We start from the raw sequence: 8,734 nt of genomic DNA on the forward strand, positions 1-8,734 counted from the left end.
GTATAAGACACGGCGGGTTTACAGAACATTCGTACGCGTTACCTCATTGCAACTCACACCAAACTCGGGAGAGTAATTCTCCCATTTTACAGATGAGAAAACTGGGGCTCAACAAAGCTGAGCCTGGCTCTCAGTTCCAAATCTTCTGACTCCAAATATTTTGTGCAACCATACTTCACCTGCCTCCCTGAAGATGAAGAGACCTGACCAGAGACTGACTTTTCTGCCTAAATCTGTTAAGCAGATTCTTCCGTTACTAGACAAGGCGACTGGGTTTTTTTCCTCTACACATTTCCACTCTCCTTTGCTTCTCTTGCACAAACGCTGTCAGGAGAGAGCCTGCTTTCTTCCTTCCACTCCCATCCACTCCCATCCTAAAGCTTATGTGGAATTCTCTAGCTCAGGCAAAGCTCAGGTCTTCTGCAGCTGGTGGGTCCTCGCCTGCAGATGTGGCCACAGCTTCTACCCGGAGCCTCCTGGCGACTGGCAGAGACACCCACCAGAAGCTCCCTGCGTGCAGTGTCACACCAAGTGCCAGGGCAGAGGGCGGGAGGCGGTGGCACCTGCAGTGCCCTCATGCGGAACACGACGCTGAAAGAAGGCTGGGTTCTCGGGTCAGGTAATTAGAAAGCTCTTGCTTTGAGTAAGGCGTTTGTAAATTATCGAAATAAAAACAGAAGCCTTCCCAAATTAATATAATGGAAAGAATTTGTGTTTGCCAAGTTGAAGCTAACGCCTTTGGAGTCACTCCCCTCCACACTCACCTGTGTTTTTTTAAAATTTACTTTGTTACAGTGGACATACAATAGTACATGAGTTTCAGGCGTACCACTAATAGGTAAGTGATTGGACATTTACCTATCCGCTGGTCATCCCGATAAATGCAGCACCCACCTGACACCACACATAGTTATTACAATATTATTGACTATATTCCCTGTGCTGTACCTGACATCCCTGTGGCTGTTTTTATTACTGTTGATTTTTACTTCTTAATCCCTTTCACCCTTTTCATTCATTCCCACCCCCCACACACACACACACTTCTCCTATCTGGTGACCAGCAACACTCACCTGTGCTGAGCTGTCCTGGGCTCCGCGTCCCATGAGAACGCCAGCTCCTTCACACCTCGTGTCCTTGCACTTACCTTTCCCTCGGCCTGGAGGGCCTTTCTCCCACTTCTCCACCTGACAAACCCCAACTCCTCTTCTAAAATCCAAATGAAATGTCACCACCTCCCGGAAGCGATCAGTGTGTCTTCAGACTGTGAGCTCCCCCTGCGTCTCCGAGCAGAGCCTGACTGCCAGCTGTCACCAAATCAATGCTGACTCAGTTGGACACATTGTTGCGTATGCACTTCACTTAGACTGATTTTTTGTTTCCTCCTTAGAGGTTCTTTAGTTCAGATTCCTGTAGCATCTACACGGAACAAAGTCAACACAGAGAGAGGGGCGGGGAGGAACACAGGGAGTGCGCCCATCCGCAAGAGAGAGCACAGACCCACGAACGCTGCCACTTCTCCCTTGCGGGCGTTTAAGGCATGGTTTCTGAGGTTGCGTGTAGTTTGTATGCTCCGGGAGGCAGAACTGCTAGGGCACGAGATGAGACTCAGTGTGTTTCATGAAGTAACAACCAACAGGAATGTCTTGAGGCCAGGATCTGGAACTCCAGCCAGACTCCACCGGGGCTGGGCGCCCAGCGATGTCTATGCCCACCTCTGTGGGACAGCCCTGGAAAGACTGTATCGGGGCAGAGAAACAGGAAACCTCTGTGCTGGGGCCAGCGTGTTGCCCGAGGCCCTCTATCTGGGTGTGGCATGAAGCAGCCATGCTTTCTGTTTCAAAATTAACTAGCAGCACTCACATATTCACTGATAAAAGGAGCAATCGTGGCGACCCTTTCAGAATAGCCTGACTGCTTTTCTTAGATTATGAAAGTAATACAGGATCATTTTACTTCCCAAATATAGAAACGTATGAAGAAGAAAACAAAGACACCTATAATGCTCCTTTCCAGAAAGCAACAAAATCACAGTTAAAGGGTTGGTGTTCATTTTTTCCAAAGTTTTTTCTCTGTGTACAGATACATTTATATAGTTTCTCATAATTCCATAAATGCTAAAGACCAAAAACAGAATTGCAGATACATAACTGTACAGCTTCCCTTTTTCCTCTTTCACGCCGATGAAAACCAGTCCACGGCGACAGCATGAAAGTCGGTGCTAGTCCATGGCACGGATGCACCGTCGTCGATTCAGTAAGCCCCCTTTGACAGCAGGTTTTTCCCTGTGTTTTCACTACCACAGCGGTAGAGACAGCACAGTAGGAAGACTGGGAGTGTGGGCCTCCGAATCCGACGGCCTGCATTCAAATCCTCAGAGCCACTCACTAGCTTTGTGACCCCTCTGTGCCTCAGTTTCTCATCCATAAAATTGGAATGACCATAATGCTCGGTGGTATCAGAGCGTTTTGGTGAGGGTCCAATGAGTTAGCGTGTGTTTTTAGAACAGCTCCTGGCACACAGTAGACTGCAGATGAGTGTCTGCCATTATTGTGAGGGATACTGAGATGAGCTCCCCTCCGTCTGCATCTGTGGGAACTTATCCTACGATTTCCTTCAGGTGCATTTCTAGAAGTAGGAGTTCTGGGTCAAAGACAAGGCCTGTGTTAAACTTCTTTACTTCTTGCCCAAATGCCCTCCAGAAATGTACCGACTGATTGGGGGTAAGGATAAAAGACTGATGGAGAACTTTCCATTTTTATTCTGTATGTTTCTATAGTAATTGAATTTTTATAAGAATGTATTCATGCATTATTTATATGTATGCGTATTTTTTTAAATGGCCCATGTGCTCTCTTACCAACATGTCTATCAAAGAACGCACACCCCTCATCTTCACCTGTACTGGGCATCATCAGTCTTTGGAATCTCTGCCAATACAGTGGGTGACAGTGTTGTCATTTGTATTTCTTTGATTCTCAGTAATCTTGCTCATTATATATTTTTTTGGGCAATAGGTACGTGGCATATATTATAAAAGTTAAACATGTTTATTCCATTTGAGTAAATAATCCTACATCTAAGAAGTAAAATCAAGAAAATATGTTATACCCACAGATTTATGTCGAAAATGACCATCCTAGTATTATTTATAAGAGATTGGTGAAACGAATTCTAAAGTATGGTAAATCTATGAGAGACTGTATTATGCAGCTATCACTTTAAAATCATGTTTAAGAAGAGCTTATAGAATATTATTTTATAGTAAGTGGCAGAGAGAAATTACATATTAAAAATACGAAGAAAAAAGATGACAAAGAAACACATTAAAACAGAAGCAACAGTTCTGAGTGAGGGAACCACGGGTAACTTTTTTCCTCTACTACTTTTTTCTGTATTTTCCATATTTTTGATGGGTATGCTTTTACTTTTCTAATTTAAAAGGGCAACCTTTGCCGTTGGCAATTAAAAATGTCCACTTGTTGGGGAAGCCATGCAAGGGCTATATGGAAATTTCTGTACGTTCTGTTCAGTTTTGCTGGGAACCTAAAACTGCTCCAAAGTATTAACTCTATTAAACAAACAAACGAACAAAGCTTGCATTTTCTCTCATTGAGTCTTTCCCAGGTACAAATTGCTGGGCACCAGGCGTTAAAAAGCCCCACTAGAAAAGCCAATTTTGCTACAAACAGGAGTTCAGAACGCAGGGCTCGTGAGGGATCTGCAAAGTTATACAGGATTTCATAGCTAGAAAGTGTAACGTGAAGGTCAGGCTGAATTTTCAGTAGTAGACACAGGAAAGAAGCTGGGCGCCGGCTCCTTTCCGCTGAAGCGCTAGAAGCCGCGACCGAGAGCTGAAAAGACAGGCAGCATCCGCGCCGCTGTCAACTGCGCAGATCGCCGCCTAACGCGGAGCCCTTCTCCCGTGCGCCTGTGCCCTCCCGGCCCTGCAGCCCTCCCAAAGCTCTGCTCAGAGGGGTGAGAGGGCAGCTCCCCTTCTGTGGTGTGTCCCCATTTAGGGCGCAGCAAACACCTCTGACACACTTTGTGGGGGCCACCAGGGAACCCATCAAGAAAGCAAGGTGGGATGTGGGGAGTCTTTAGATAAAAGACAGCAAGCAGAGCCCGGGAGATGCTAACTCTTCCTCATCACTGTCATCGATCCTCAGTCCAGATTTATACACGATCTAGCATTACTTCCTTGATAAAGCTCCTGCCAGGTTTTTGTTAGGAAAATTGAGTGTTTGTTTGCAGGAGTTTGTTCCTTCATTTCCCAGACTCAGGTGGATTCCAGCTGAACCAGCCTTGTGCCCAGTAGGTAAATAATCCACAATATGGTTGGAGAAATAGGGAGGAAAATGCCTTCTCCTGAACTAACCTCTCCTGTGCAGACACCACAGGATCTAAGGGTCTGCCATGGGCAACTCATAATAGTGGTCACTATATCACACGTTTCTATCAAAATACACTTTTGTCTGACCCACACACAGTACTCCTGAACCATCAGGTACCTCCATCAGGTGCTTACCGGGCTCAGCAAACTTCAGCCGCCAGTCTAAGACTTGTACGGGGTAGCACATCCCTAGGTCAAATAGCAGGGTCATGCTTTTTTCGGGTGTTTTCATATATAGCCTCATTGCTGTTTCCTTCTCTAAGAGGGGCAACTGTGGGGGGGGTGGCCTGCATGACCCTGCGTGCACCATCTCTCTCGGGTCCAGCCCTGAGCAGCTCTCCCTGCCCCACACCGGCTGATGGTGGAAATGGGGAGAGGAGGCCAGGCTCACGACTCAGCCCTCACAGCCCTGTTCATCAGCAGACAAACATACAACCAAGTCGGAGGGAGACCCTCGGGTGGCGTCCTGGGTGCCCGTGCAGCAGTGCTGAATGGTCCAGCTCCCGACCTCGGGCCTGGGTAGGACTTGCTAGCTCTACGAGACCTTACGCAAGTTAACTTGGCCTCTTTTCCCCTCAGTTTCTTCCTCTGTCAAACAGGGTTGATTACAGGGACACCTCCTAGGGCTGTAGTGAGGATCACACGTAACAGCACATGCCCAGTGCCTGCACTCTGCAGCCTGATAATAGTCACTCCTTGAACTGCAGTTTCCTTTCCCCCAGGGCTGGTTTGTTTGGGGGGCCCCACAGCCATGGAGCATTAGCGCTGGAAGGGGCTTAGGGCTAACCTGGTACAGTGGGTGCTTTCCAGACTTTTAGATTTCAACTGTTAATAAAGTAAAATAATTGGGCCAGCTTGAGAATTGCTACATTTTATTTGCAGGTAAGGGCATGAAAAATAACTCTACAGAAGACTATATCCACTATCATTTCTATTTCATAAAAGAAAAGAATCTTTTTTTTTTTTTTTTTTTTTTTTTTTAAAGATTTTATTTATTTATTTCCAGACAGAAGAGAAGGGAAGGAGAAAGAGAGGAGAGAAATATCAGTGTGTGGTTGCCCCTCACACACACCCCCACTGGGGACCTGGCCTGCAACCCAGGCATGTGCCCCGACTAGGAACCGAACCGGCAACCACCTGGTCCGCAGGTCTGTGCTCAACCCACTGAGCCACACCAGCCAGGGCAAAAGAAAAGAATCTTAACTACCCTGTTTTTAAAAACGGAAAAGGAAAAAGAACATAATATCCAAATAAATCTATCTTAAAAAAAAAAAAAACTCCATGCATTGTCTGTTCGGAAAACCAATGAAAACATCACAGACCAGTGTCGGGGAACCTGGCATGTTCATGCCATGACCTTGCTTTATGGATGAGGCAAACAAAGCCCAGAGAGATGAAGTGACATGCCAGAGCTCATGTGGTGGCTGCGATGACTTATCACTATCTAGGAAGACACCCCTGGACATGAGAGGTCTGTTCACGTGGCTGTGAGTTAAGACAGGTGCCCTGGGCTGTGCATGAGGAGGGCTGAGCTCTACTCCCAGCCATTTGCTCTCAAGCCACACTTTCTGCATTTTCTGCTTTTCTAAAACAGGAATGCTAATCGCCCCCTCACTCCTCTCTCAAGACAGGTGAGAACCTAATGAAAGAAGAGATTTATATAATACATCAATATACAGATGATGTATTATAGAATTGTACACCTGAAGCCTATATAATTGTATTAACCAATGTCACCCTAATAAATTCAATTTTTAAAAAACGTGCTCCGGAGAAGCACACCAGGGCATTTAGGAGTGAGATGTCTCCATGGCTGAATTTACTTGAAATTATTTCAGCCAACAAAAATAAGAGGGGCAAATACGGCAACATGAACAATTGTTAAATCTAGGTCTCTGCTAGTCTCTCCACGTTCCTGCATATTTAAACATTTTAATAATAAACATTTTGTCATTTTTACAAAGTGCTCTGGCAAGGTAAATGGAAGGCATGGTGTTACTCACAGAGAAGACGCCCTCAGGGAGGTCCAAGTCCTGGGCTCTGGGGGCAGGTGGGGCCCACCACCCCAGGAGAGGGAGCAGCCACTCTTCACCAGCCCTGGTCAGGAAGTGATTTTGGTTTCCCAGCTTCCTCCCCAGACAGGCCTGGTGCCTGTGGCTAGGGAGGGAAGCCTTCTGCCCCTTCTCAGTGCACGTCTGACAGGCCCAGCCCTGCTGCAGCCATGGGCACTGGGGACAGTGGGGGCTGCCTAGCACAGCCAACCAGTGTGGGGGCTTATGAATATGCAGATAGAGGCCAGAGCTGGTTGGCTGCCCCCTGCCATGTCCCACCCCCACTCCAACTCCTGCTCAGAAAAGCCAGCTAAGTGAGGTCCTTCCGGAAATGGCCATCTCTTCAGTCCTTGTCCAAAGACCCAGAGAGCCCCTTGGAAACGTGGGGACTACATTCCCCAGCATCTTTGATGGCACTGGCCTCCAGCAGGGAGCCCCTGACGGCTGCTTCCAAATCCCCCAGCGAGGCAGCTCCAAAGTGAACATCTTTCTCCCTGTATCTTCCTGAGGATACTGAAATCAGCCCAGCACCAAAATATGGCATCTTCTCTCTACAGGAAGGGGAGGCTGAGTGGCTTGTCCCTCCCACAGAGGTGCAGACACTGGTGGACAGGCTGTTTGCTGGGCCCAAAGCCGTCATTTCTGGCAGAGCTGGGTAGAACTCACCCGTCAAATCACCTGAACGTCACTTGACTTCTGCCATCTTCTCCTTCAGTTTGGGCAGTGGAGCGAGTTGTGAAATTCAGCAATGAAAACCAATGAACTGCAGCTCAACTGAACATGGATAAGTCCTCAAAATATAATGTTGAGTGAAAGGTCGCAGAATGATACAGGCCCTGTAATTCCGTTTATGTTACGATTAGAAACAGGCCAAACGATGTGTCTCCATGATTTTCAGTGAGGTTTCACCTCTCCATTATTTTCCATTACAACTGAATGGAGAGATAGATAGATGGAACGTAGGCACCATTAGTAATAATACAAAGTGTACAGTCTCTATTATAAGGAGCCCACAGGTGAAAGGTTGGGCCATAGCCCCATCCACCACCTGATCCATAACATTCAAAAATATGTAAGCAGGGATGTGAGCTCAGACCACTCATTCGGACATTGGGGGACTTCAGGTGAGGGAAAAGAATGCTGTGTGTATTGTTTAAGGTGAGCTGCACAGTGTGGTTTTTTTCATTAACTCAGTCATTATCCTTTGTTGAAAAAAAACTTTTTTCTTACATAATTTGAAAGTACAAAAATCTTTGCTTCAATTTAAAAACGAGTCTAGTTTAGGATGCCTGCATATTGGAGCTACAGTGAAAGCAAGGGGATGGTTAATACTGGGCTGGCCAAGGAGTTCATTTTGTTTTTCCCGAACGATGGCTCTAGTAGCGCTTAGTTGTCTTTAACTTCATTCGAAACAATTTCGTTAGATTGCATTGTGACAGCTGTCATTCAGTGTGCATTTAAAAAAATCAAAGTTGGTGAATTTTTGTGTAGCCATTTTAATATTGAAGATGGAAGAAAAACAGTATTTTAGGCATATCATGCTTTATTATTTCAAAAAAGGTATAAACACAACTGAAAGGCAAAAAAAGATTTGTGCATGTACAGAGAAGGTGCTGTGACTGATCGAACATGTCAAAGGTGGTTTGCGAAGCTCCTTGGTACTACTGACATTTTGGCCAAATAATTCTTTGCTGTGGGGCTGTCTTGTGCATTGGGAGATGTTTGGCAGCACCCTGGTCTCTACCCACTAGAAGCCAATAGCAGGAGAGAGCTGACATACTCAAAATATCCAAATCAATAAAGTTATTGGTGTAAATGAAAAATGTGTCTTTCATTTTACGGGAAAAACTAAATGGACTTTTTGGCCAACCCAATACACAATCCAGTGTAGCTGTGGTTGACTCCAGAGGAACAAGGAGGGTCACACAGGACTCTTCCATTGCTTTCGCTAGGGTATTCCTTGTATTAGTTTTCTTTAAACCATACACCTGCATTTATACACCCTTTTGAATATATATGTTAAAATAAAATTTAGAAAATTCTTTCTTGAACCCTGCCACAACTTATATTCATAAACTTCTGTCCCAACAGGTAACGCTACGTCCTGGTGGCTCCGAAATACAGACGAGGGTGGACGTCTAAAGCGCTGCACCTTGGACTCCACAGAAACTCATACTCGAATCTCAAGGAAACCAATGTAACCTTTATCCTTTGAGAGGGACTTTGCATGTGACTGTGCATACGTGTGTGTGTGTGTGTGTGTGTGTGTGTTGTATGGCTGTAACATCT

This window comes from Desmodus rotundus, chromosome 7 (assembly GCF_022682495.2).
Source record: "Desmodus rotundus isolate HL8 chromosome 7, HLdesRot8A.1, whole genome shotgun sequence".
Lineage (NCBI taxonomy): Eukaryota > Metazoa > Chordata > Mammalia > Chiroptera > Phyllostomidae > Desmodus > Desmodus rotundus.